The sequence below is a fragment of the Eretmochelys imbricata genome, chromosome 1 (genome assembly GCF_965152235.1).
Source record: "Eretmochelys imbricata isolate rEreImb1 chromosome 1, rEreImb1.hap1, whole genome shotgun sequence".
In the NCBI taxonomy this organism is placed as follows: Eukaryota; Metazoa; Chordata; order Testudines; family Cheloniidae; genus Eretmochelys; species Eretmochelys imbricata.
Window position 1 is genome coordinate 260,761,869 of NC_135572.1, and position 12,808 is coordinate 260,774,676.

Sequence of the window (12,808 nt, forward strand, 5' to 3'; positions counted from 1 at the left end):
GCAAAGGCTACAGGTTTACATTTGCCTTCCACTTCCTGGTACAGGACTGCTCCCAGACCCTCCAAACTGGCATCAGTATGCAGGATAAATGGTTTGCTTGGGTCAGCAAAAACTAGGACTGGAGCATGAGTTAGGCAAGTAATGATTTCTCGAAAAGCCCTTTCACATCTCTCATCCCACCGTGGCCCAAATGGTGCAAAGGGGCCATTGTGTCTCTGCACAGGAGGCTTTGGGGACCTCCCCTTATTCTTGGACTTAGATTTGTTCTTGCTGGACTGATGTCCCCTGGTAAGATCATTCAGAGGCTTTACAATCGTAGCATAGTTTTTCACAAATCTGCGGTAGTAGCCACTAAATCCAAGAAAGGTCTTGAGTTCTCTGTAGTTACTTGGACGTGGCCATGTAGTGAGTGCTTCTATTTTATCAGGATCAGTACTCACACCTTCTTGGGACACAATGTGACCCACATACTTCACTGAGGTTCTGCAGAACTGGCATTTGTCAATTGAAAGCTTCAGACCATAATCCTCCAACCTATCAAGCACTTTAAGAAGTCTTTCTTCATGCTCCTCTAAGGTTCTTCCAAACACAATCAGGTCATCCAAATAAACTAACACTTGCAGTAAATTCATGTCTCCCACAACTTTCTCCATGAGACGTTGAAAGGTGGCAGGTGCTCCAGAAATCCCTTGGGGCATGCGTTCGAACTGATAAAACCCTAATGGGCAGATGAAGGCTGTCTTCTCCTTATCTTCTTCTCCCAGAGGGATCTGGTAGTATCCACTTCGAAGATCCAACACAGAGAACCACTGGCTTCCCAGCAAACAGTCTAAGGCATCTTGCACTCGAGGCATAGTGTACTGGTCGACCACAGTACGGCTGTTTAGGGTGCGGTAGTCAATACACATCCGGATTTTCCCATTCTTTTTGCGGACTACCACAATGGGTGAGGCGTATGGGCTACGGGACTCTGTAATGATGCCATTCGCAGCCAGCTCCTGAAGATGATGTCGCACATCTTCCATCTCAGAGAGAGCAATCTTCCTAGATCTCTCCCTGAAAGGTCGAGAGTCATGTAGTCTGATATTGTGCTCTACTCCTTTTGCACATCCCACATCCCACTCATGCAGTGAGAACACCTTGGATCTTTCACAAAGTTTCTTCCTCAGGCGATCTTTCCAGTCCTCGGACACTGGTGAATCTCCAAAGTCAAACTTTGCTGGGTCTATTGTCGGAACTTGAGTTTCACACTGGGGTTTTACAATCGACTCAGGCTCAAAGAGGTCTGCTATCTTTTGTCCTTGCTTCACAACAACATCACGACTCGTTTCATTAGCAATCAGTATAGTCACCCTTTCCTGGGCTTCAGCAGGTAGGGTTATGACTCCACTGGGGACCAACACTCCTTCAGGGAGCTCTCCTCCCATCGGCTGCTCTATCATTGCTAACGTCCCTTTACTGCCTTTCAGACAGGTACTCATGACAAGCACTTCTTGCTCCGTCCTTGCAGGCACTACTAAGGGGGTTGTGCCCGCGTACTTCAGTGCCCCAAGCGGTAGCTCAGATGTGTCCCTTTTAGCGCTCTCAATTTTCCTATAGGCTTCAGCACAAAGCGTATGGATCATCAGGGTATTCAGGTATTGGTCCCCAGCCCGCCTTCTGCAGTAATCCGCGAGAACCTTGAAGAGACTGGAGTTGGTCCCTATCAGCACAGACACATCAGAAGTCCCTTTAGGGTCAGGGCATATTAAGGCAGCTGTGTCTACCTCTTCTCTTACCCCAGCAACCTCCTCTGGGAATTCCAGGTGCACTATGACATACCCTTGATAGGGGTATTCATCCATGCTGAGGCCACACAGGCCAAGGCCAGTCAGTGGCTGTATAGGCAGGTGCCTAAGCATCTGTTGGTAGAATGACTGAAATATAATAGTCACTTGAGATCCAGTGTCAAGCACTGCTTTACACTCCACCCCTTCAACCCTCACCGTGACCTCTGCTCGAGGCCCTATCAGTCCTGCAGGGATCCCAGCTGGACAGTCTTTTCTGGGGGAATCTTCAAATCCTGCAGACCTGGGGGGTCCCCGTCCCCAGACCCTCTGGCAGCTACCGGATCTCTCCCAACTGATCCTCAGCTTTCCATACACTAAGGAGGGGTTTTCTTCATTACGGCACTTGGCAGCACTGTGTCCACCCTGACCACATCGGTAGCAGAAGAATTGACCTTTTCCCCTTCGCCTGGGGGGGATGGTGGCTCTAAGTGCGGGCTTCTCAATCGCCACAGTTTGAGGCTTCTTATTCCTGGAAGTCTTAACTCGGTCAACGGTACTTTGCAGCTCAGCTATCCGTTCCGTCAGGACCTGCATTTGTTGGGCAAGTTCCTCTCTGGTGCTCACCATCAGTACACTGGCCGTTTGCAGTGGTGTTGTGCTGCCTGGCTCCGATGTTTGGGCTTCCCAAAACTCACTGGCAGCCTGCCTTTCTTCCTCCTCTCGGACCTCTTTTATCAGCTGGGAGTAACTTGGGGGATGTTCCCGTCGTTCTCTTAGCTGGAGATGAAGTAGAATCGGGTTCTGATACTGAGTTCCTCTCATGATTTGAGCCAGTCTGGTCTGATCCATCTGCTCAGCAGTCACTGCTCCCCTCATGACAGCTCTCTGAAGCAGTCTCTCCAGTCTCTGTATGTAGGCTGAAGCCTTCTCGCCCTTTTGTTGTCGGGAATTAAGGAACTTACAGTAGCTGTCTTCAGGGCCCTCTACGCTCCCAAAGTTGTGTTCAAGGGCCTCTAGGCAGTCCTTCACACTGACCCCAGGGTCAATGAGCTTCAGGGTGCGAATCACATCTAATGCTGGGCCGCCAAGGCTCTCTATAAGGCATCTTCGCTTTTCTGCATCTGGTACGGACCACTCTTGCAGCATTTCAGTGGTATGCTCTAACCAGGGTTCAAACTCCTCCTCCCCAGCAAATAATCTTAACTTACGACAAGAGTCTGACTCAGCATGGGGCAGCACAACCTTTTCCAATATTTGCCCCAGAGCTTTTGTCCAATCATCAGCCGAGGCTGCAGCCCCTGAGCTAGAAGCTGCTGAGCCAGGGCCCAACAAACCTGACATATTAGCCATTATACAAAGAGTAATTTCCTCAAAATATAAGCACAAACAAAACAAAAAAAATATATATAAATTGTTTCCCAATGTAGTGGATCACTCAACAGGTGCTTGCGAGGGGTACTGACCCAGGCTATCCCGGACGAGCCCCCAAAAATGTAACCCTTCTGCCCGTCAGAGTTGGCAGCAACAAGGGCCGGGTTCAATATCTAGGGGATCCATTCCAATAACACAATGCAAACCGGCTCGAGCCCCCACCCAGTGACCTGGGACAAATATATACCACCCCCACTGGGCGCCTCCAAGAGGCAATACTTCCCCTCTCGCAAGCACATAGTCTGAGTGTAGCAAAAGCCTTTTAATAACAGAGAGAAACAATGTGGCATTATGTTGGGGAAACACCACCAACAGGATTCATAACACAACCCATGAGCAAAAAAAAACCCACCCCAGGCAAATTGGGGCATGCCCTTTTCCCTTTTGTTCTTGAGTCCAGCAACCCCAAATCACCCAAAGTCCCAAAAGTCCAATGCCCCAAAAGTCTCTGTCCCTGGTCAGGGCAGCCCCAGAGTTCGAAAGTTTATCTGCGGAGCTTTACCTCCCAACCGGGGTGGAAATGGGACGGGGGTAAGAGGCACCTTACATGATCTGAAGCTGACCGCCCCATAGCGGCGCTCCGCTCCGCCAGCCGCCCCACAAACTCCTTCGCTCCGCTGCGCTCCGCTCCGCCAGCCGCCCCACGAACTCCTTCGCTCCGCTGCGCTCCGCTCCGCCAGCTGCCCCACGAACTCCTTCGCTCAGCTCCACGACCCACAAGCAGCTCCTGCCATCCACACACTGCTCCGCGTCGAACTGCTTCACCAGCCGTCCCGCAAACGGCTCCACAATATATCTTCAGGCTCCCCCACTACTTAACACAACACTCAGTGATTTCAGCTCTTAGGTGAATTCAGCTTGTAGTAGGGGAGCCCCAGTGCTGGTGCACTGTCAGCCCAAAGTGAGCTCAGCAGCCTATAACTAGACTTCTAATGAAATCAAAATTAGCTCTGATATTCCACAGTGGAGAGAGGAGGAAGTGCAATTAGCATGTAAGGCCCTCACCAAGGGGCCCATGCCACCAAGTATTAATACTTGTCCCCAGCCTCTCTCTCTATTCACACAGTTTTGGAACCCATGACCCTTGCCTAGCGAGTGCTACTTAGTTGATGGTGAATCCCTCCATCATAACAAAAGGCCACGTACAGTTCCAAGCACAGTTCCCATAATCAGGGTAATAACAATTTATTCTTCCTGCCCCAATAACAGAGACGCTGGGGATCCCACAGCAGCCAAAGTGACCATTTGAGCGGCTATGGTCTCATTCTAGGCGTGGTGGGTGTGCCTATGCAAATGACATCGGCCCCTGAAGTTCTTTTCCACAACTTGCCACACCTCACCACCAGATGTCAGGGTGGAGCTCATCCTGACACTGCTTACAGAAATAATCTGGAAATTAGATTTAGGAAACACTGAGCACTGATTATTTCCCCGTTTGACTGTATTCACTTGTTTGTAAATGTTGGTAAAATATACCCAGCTCAGACTTGGCTTAAGGAGTATACTGTAAACAGGCCTAGTGCAAACTCACAAACAGCTCCACATGTACACATCAGTGCTGTTATACACCATGGCCCAGACACTCCAATCAATGGGAGTTAGGTGCCTAAATAACTTTGAGGATCTGGGCCCATGTTGCTGCTGTTAGAGCCTCCTTTCTTTCAGTCAGTAGAAAGAAGGCCAGCTGCGCCCAGAGTTCTCGGTTGAGTAACCTCAAGTCTGTAAGTACCTGGGTATAGAAAATGCCTACAAAGATTAACCTGCATTTTTCTGTGACTTTTAATGCAAGTGAAGACACTTTGAAAACCAACATGAATTCCCATTTCTGCTCTCACTGCGGTCTGGTGCTCAGTTTGTGCCAGGGCTGAGCCCTGGCAGCTCTAGGCTTGCTGCATCAGTTATGAAACTAAATAAATTGCTTGAGACCCAGCACCTAATTGCTTGAGCTCCAGCACCTCTCTCATTACAAATTAAGCACTGCTGCAGTCAATGGGCTTTGACTGGCTAGGACTCACTGAGAGTGGAATTAATCCATAATAGGTATGGGTGTGCTGCATCAGAGAGGCTCCATGCTGGTTAGGAAAGGGTTAAATCTCCCTCCTCCTCACCACACCCATGCAACAAGCATGGGGAGGGGACTTTAAAGGAAGAGACCTCGCCCAGGTCTCCTGATGTGAGCGATACCTGCCTGCACCCAAATAACTCTGATAGCTTGCTGGCTGTATTAGCCTCTAGGTGGAAGGAATGACCAGACCCTGGGAACCTGACCAAAGTACTGCTTGTTTGAAGACAGGCCCTGAATAGAAAGCTGGAGTTTTATTGAAGGGTTGTTGGACAATCCTGTCTTGAATTGTGATGTGGGTTTTTTTCTAATTGTGGTGTGTGGGGATTTTAGCATCATGGAAGGGGAGAGAGACTGACCTGAGCCATGACCAGAGGGCTAAAGCACTGCTGTATGGGACCTGCGAGAGACAGTGGCCAATGAGTAGAAACCTTGTCATTGGGAGAGTTGTACCTTGGCAGGCCATGAAGAGGTGCTGCAGAGGCAAACCTGGTCAGTCTGATTCCCTGCAACACTTAAGGACTTGTGCTCAGCTCAAGTTGGAACCTTTATAGAAATGGGGGGGGCACTAGCGTTGGAACTGGGGGGCCCAAAGGGCCATGCCCCCCACTCTGTAACATGGCTGTAGTTTGGGGGACGGGGGCTGGGTATTGCCCCACCAAACTGCAAGCTTTGGGCGGGCGCAGAGTGGCACTGGTAGGGGCTGTGCTTTGCAGTGGGGGAGCTGATAACGGTGACTAGCTCCCACGCCATGAAGCACAGCCCCTGCTGGCACCACTCCACACCTGCCCAAGGCTTGCAGTTTGGGGAGGGCTGCAATACTGTCCCCAAACTCCATCCATGTTAAAGAGTGGGGGGCCATGGCCCTCTGGCTCCCTCGGTTCCAGCGCCATTGGCTCAGCTTGAAGTTCCTCCGCCTAGGCAAATAGAACTGAGTCCCTGTCTGACAGAGAATTCCAGTCTCCTAGATACAGAGACGTTTCAGAGTAGCAGCCGTGTTAGTCTGTATTCGCAAAAAGAACAGGAGGACTTGTGGCACCTTAGAGACTAACCAATTTATTTGAGCATAAGCCTTAGAGACTAACCAATTTATTAGAGCATAAGCTTTTGTGAGCTACAGTTCACTTAGCTTATGCTCAAATAAATTGGTTAGTCTCTAAGATGCCACAAGTACTCCTTTTCTTTTTGTAAATACAGAGAAGGCAACCTCAAATCAACCTTGTTTTGGCTAAACCAAATTTTCCAACTTTGTGCCCAGGTTTTTGCCTATGGCAAGAACTATGGTTGTCGGGGCTCACTTCTTCTCTACCATGATAAAGGCAAGAAAAAAAAAAAACCCTTAGTATCTACTCTGTGTTCAGCCTTGGAACTGGCTAGTATTGGTATGAGACATTAGGAATTTTTCTCCTTGCTATTCTTCATCCACTGTGTGATCTTTCCACTCGTATCCTCACACAGTTAAGCTCTCACAAATTACTACTGCAGCAGGCTTGCTCCAGCCTGCCTCTGCCTCCTTCACCTAAGGCATGGAGTGAGGGGGCCTGGCCTCTCTGGTGAGTGGCCTGCATTTATACTGCTGCTCCTGCAGCTCTATCATCCTCAACTGCTGCCACAGACATGAGAAACCATCTCACAAAGTGCCCCAGACGGGAGAAATCTCTGGTGGCTCCACGCAGCAGCAGCAAGAGCCAGCATCCTTTCAGGAGGGAGTCCAACCCAGAATGGCAGAATGTGGAAGCTACAAAAAGGGGAGAGCATTTGTACTTAGTAGAGGACTATTTTTACTGACCCATTTCTACTGAGCATAAAGTTCTTCGGAAGGAGATTCCTCTAGAGCAGTGGTTTTCAACCTTTTCTCATTTGTGGACTCCTAAAAATTTCAAATGGAGGTGTGCACCCCTTTGGAAATCTTAGACATAGTCTATGGACCCCCATGGTTGAAAACCACTGTTCTAGTATATTCACAGACATCTGTGGAAACCACCTACTATAAATACCCTCTGTTAAGTTGCTGTTAGTCACCAAACATTACTCTCTTATACCCTAAGATGTAAAGGAAGGATTACTCCAGTTGTGGAAGACCACTGTAGTCACAGAAGTAAAATTCCTAAAGGAGTATGATGCTTCAGAGGCTTTAGAAAGCACATTCTTTGCAACCCACCAGAGGGTAGCATTGCTTCAGCAGCTTTTCATCTTTATGCATTGATGCAATTCTGCATTCCAGCTCTGGACAAAAAGAAATACACTTTTGGAAGTAAAGAAAAACCATCCTATGTGGCATATAAGACTTAACACCATTTAAAAATCAGAAATAGTGTGGTATGGAAAAAACATAGATGCTGTATTCACAGGTATATTATACTTTGCCTTCTCTCTCTAACAATAAAAAGCTATGTCTCTTATTTTAAATTTACTTAATTTTTGCTTTTTAAAAACTTCCATACGGAGAGGAAAATATGGACCCACTTGTCACTTAGCACTGAACCTGATTTGTTTGAAAACATTGTCTTCAGAAGTGTGGTGGTGAGTAGACTGAGAGGAAATTACTACTACATCATCAGTAGTGGTATACGGTGAATGGTATTTACCTATCGTGGCTACCAACAACAAGGTCAGTATCCATCTGCAGCTACTACATCATGCTATCTGAGACCTTTATTCCTGTTGTAAGTTTGGGGAAGTTGTTCTTAAAGTGCCATTGTAAAGTGACAGTTGGCAAATGTTGATTTTCAGTGGTGACCACTGCACTAAATGTAACCATTTTAAAAAGACCTCTGAGAATTATATGTATCCTCAGTGTTTTGTTGTTGTGGTTTCTCTACTGACTTGTCTGATAGCTTGCTCTTTTGCTTTCAATAACAGTGCCAGTTGTACCTGCTGAAATGAGAATCTTGTCAACAGATAGGGAGTAAATTTGAAAGACTTCTGGTGATTTACCTGTATCAGCCCATATTTTTAGGTTTGTCTGCTCGGTGCCCTTAAGAAAGGGGGCAGATGGCTTTCCACCCTCTCCCCACCTCACCCCCAAGCCTAAATGCAGTCTGGGGTTGGTTCACCCACTGGCATATATTGGCAACTATAACTCACATTGGCAGATGTGAGAGATGCTGCCAGCACAGGATCATGAATCAAGTCTAACCCAGTCAGTCTGTGAATGGGATGCTTCCATGGAAAACCAAGGGGCTAGAAGAAATGTTGTTCTGGTGAGGATCCCATAGTGAAAACAGACCCATTTTTGCCTGATACACAAAGTCAAGTTTACAAACTGGGGTCAGTTGTGTTGGTGGCGCTTGTGAGATAGACCTCAGAGCTAATCAATTCATTTCACATAGACCGCTATTAATGTACACTTTCAATTTGGGCTGGATTTGACTGGCCTCCTAGAATGAAACTCCAGTATATCCTAACCAATTCTCTGAGCCATCCAGTCCCCTTGGGAGCATAAGAAATATTATTGTCTGACATTTCCCATCGCTTCAGTTGTCTAATCTATTAAATGAGCTGGGTTGTTTCAGTCAGCTTTCAGCTTATAAATAAAACTCATCCAGGGAGTTCCTCACTGTGGCATTTAATGATATTGGGAGAAATAACTCTAGTAGGAGAATTCTGCCCTTTTAACTGGGAAATGAATGAACATACATATTTGGGGGTTTTCATTTGATGTTAATAGGAAAAGAATTATTTATATGGAGGTTTTTTTTTTATCTAAGCATAGACTAAGTACACTGTATATCAGCTGTCTTGTTGTATTAAATATTATCAAGGGCAACTGGTGTCCAGACATAGAGAACTTTAATACAAGGGTTTTTTTATTGCAAGAGGAGCAATGTCTTTAGAAATCTGTGCAAAATCTTCCCACTTACGCTAGCTAAATTTCAGAATCCTGAAGAAGAGTTCTGTGTACGCTCGGAGGCTTGTCTCTCTCATCAGTACTGGAAGTTGGTCCAGTAAAAGATGTTACCTCACCCACCTGCTCTTGCTAGAATCCTGCACGATCACTTAGCAAGCCGTTCTTTTTGTGTTTCATTTCCCTCACCAGTTGCTGTCATTTAGTTATGTATGCACGTATAGTGCTGCTGAACATCCCCCCCCCAAACTTACTACAACAAAACACTACATTGCGCACATGAGGCTCCACCCTGTAGAGAGACTGAGAGAACAAACTTCATGTAATATACATTAGTCATATCTCAGTGCAGTACAGCAAGGTGTACATACTAGGAAGATAAGAATGGTATAAAAACCTACATAAAATACTATAGATTTTGCAACAGTACCTGCACCATTACCCAACAGATTAGGTTAGGAAGTGAACATAAAGTGCCTTAACCAAAGCAGGAGTAGACAAGTATCATAACCCAGATTCATATTTAAGCAGGATAATTAAATTAATTGGGGTTAATTTAATAGCCAAAGTCTTTTAAAAATGGCAGGGATTCTGATTCTGGTCTTACGCTGTTCTCACACAGATATAACTCCATTTACTTCATTGTGATTGCTCCTGTTTTATAGCGGCGTAAGTGAGAGGAGAACCATGCCAAGTGCCTGGGGGTCTCCAGAGATTTAATAACACAAAGAAAAACATCTTCTCTCTCAAGGAGGAGGATTACAAGCGAAATTGTATGAGTCCTACAGCACTGCATAGAGCAGCGCTGAAAGAATCCTCACCCAATGATCAAACCTGTGAAGTTCTCCTTATGCTTACATCTCATCTTAACGTTAATATTTCAGTCATCGCCATGCCATCAAGCATTAGGCTGGGACAATGGCTTAACTCTCACTCAGGTGATGGGGCAGGAGGAAGAGAACTAACTTAATTATCAATACCTCTTCCCTTACTGTCCTTGGTTTTCTGTCGAGGTCCACCAGCCATATAGCAGGGTAAACCCTGATTAGTTTCTGAGTTCTGATAGAAATCACCACGGGAGGTGGCTGCTTTCAGACCGCAAGAAAGTGTCACTTTAACAGACAAAAGATTTGGGGCCTGATCCAAAATTCTTTGAAATCAATGTGTGTATGTTCCACCCCAGACCATCCCCCAGTAATGTCAATAGGCTTTGGATCAGGCCCTAGGCAACAAGACCTCTTAAATTGAAGCTTGGAAGCAACCTTAGATTATTTACCTGGGTTTCTTACCAATCAATGAATTCCAATAACTGGTCTCAGTAGAGCAGTATAAGGTGTGAGTGAAAATGGAAAAAAATATTTTTAAAAAGTTAGCTCAATTTTGTTCAAAGCACCTTAAACTTTGTTTGATTTCTGGGGGAGGGAGAATCTGCAGCTCTTAATTATATTCTAGCTGAGGGGTGTATGCCAGGATTCAACTCAGAAAAAGGTGGGTTTTATCACTAACTTGCAAACACTTGAAAGTATGAGCCCCTGCTCCGTGGACGTTGTGGGGCTGAAACACGCATGGGAAAAAAAATAGTGGGTGCTCAGCACCCATTGGCAGCCCTACAGATCAGTTCCTCCCCCTGCCCCACAGCACCTCCCGTTCACTGTGATCAGCTGTTCAGCAGCATGCAGGAAGCACTGGCAGGGAGGTGAAGGAGCAGGGGCAGGAAGACATGGGGAGGGGGCAGAACAGGTCATGAAGGGATGGGATGCGGGTGGCGGTTTGGGGGAAGGGGTGGAGTGGGGATGGCCTGGGGCGGGGGGTCGAGCATCCCTTGGGAACTCAGTGCCTCTGCTTGAAGGTATTAGTGTTTCTGCAATAAACTATCTCAAGCTTCACTACAATGGTTCTAATAGAGGCTGCCATGATATGTTCTAACTAACGTTTGGCAAGCACTTATAAATATGCCAGTAAATTACTTTGAGACCAGGCTCATAGATTATCATAAGGCCAGAAGGGACTTCTATTATCACGTAGTCTGGTCTTCTGTATAACGTAGGCTGTATGATAGGCGATCCTTAAATTAAAGAATGACCAGGTAAAAGAGAAGTAATTAAGCAAGATATCCGATTCCTTTGAAGCAGCAGGGGCTGGCTGCTGTCAGAGACAGGATCCTGGACCAGATAGACTAGTCTGAGTCAGTATGGCAATTCCTTTGCTTTCTGTTGATCTTCAAAATACCTTGAGGAAAAATGGAATCTGGAACTAAAAAGCCAGAAATTTGGTAGGGAAGAGAGACCACCCTGAATTTCAATAACTCCTAATAAAATCTTGGCTTTTTAAAAAGTCCTTGGCTGCTGTCTTGGTTTATGCTAGTTTTTCAGTAGAGAAAGCACTTCCACTGTCTTTAAATCATAAAGTGCACATTGTATTTTTATGAAGGGGTCTGTAAAAGTCTGCAATGTGCCAAATGGGAGAGACCCAGGTCATGAAAGAGCACTCAATGAAACCTTGGGGAATTAGTTAATTAGAGTGCCAGTCAGTGATGTAAGGCTTGTGATATTAAATTAATGGTTGGATTAGTCTGTTCAGCCTATTCTATATCAATATGCTCCCAAGTGCTATTTTTTAAAATAATTATCCTGTCTATGCAAATCACAAGTGCTTTTATTGCACTCCCTACACATTGTCCAAGTTGGACTGACCTTCACAGCCACTTCTGTAAATTAAACTACTGCAGCAGTTTGCAATTTGTAGGCCAAGTTCAGCTCTGGTACTGGGAACTGCTTCACTGAAGGCAGTGGAGTTAGAGAAGGCCTGAGTTGGGTTTTGCATCTGTAGGGCCAGATTGTAATTTGCCTTTGTGCCAGAGACGCATACAAGAAGCTTCCCCTTCCTCACAATCTCGGGCAGCCTGTGCAAGATTTGCACATCACAATGCAATTTCTATGGGCAGAGAAGGGTCAGTCCTTGGTCCCTCCAGGGTAGGGTTACCATACATCCATATTTTCCTGGACATGTCCAGCTTTTTGGTTCTTAAATTGCCACCTGGGAGGAATTTTTAAATATCTGAAAACGTCTGGGATTTTGCCATTATTATTTTTCCCCAAAGAAGAGTTGATCATTCAAGAAAGAGAGTGAATGTTGATCACTCAAGAGAGTGCTTGCTTTTTCCCCCTAGCTCCCAGCGCTTGTGCCGTGAAACAGCTGTTTAACACGACGGGGGGGTGGGGAAGGGGAGGAGGGAGAATGTGGCACGCTCAGGGGAGGAGGCAGGACCAAGGCGGGGATTTGGGGAAGGGCTCCAATGAGGCAGGGACTTTGGGGAAGGGGCTGGGATGGGGTGGGGAAGGCATGGAGTTGGGGCGGGGTCAGGGGTGGGAGGGCACGAGCAAATACCCCCCTTCAGTGCAGTGTCCTCTTTTTTGAATGTTCAAATATGGTAACTCTACTCCAGGGAGTAAATCACTCAGAAAGGAGTGAGGACGATGCAGGGCCATGTCCTACACTTCACCCCTGCACCAGTCTGCAGAGTAAGGTTGGCACACCAGGGGTGCAATCTGCACCATTCTAATGAGAGATGCAGAGGGCAAATGCCATGTGCGAGAATAAGCCACAGGAGACCTTGTGCCTCCTAAGCCCTGGGCAAATGGAACAATCTAACCCATAGCAGTTAAAGCTTGGGTGGGTGCATAGAGGGTGGGAGAGACA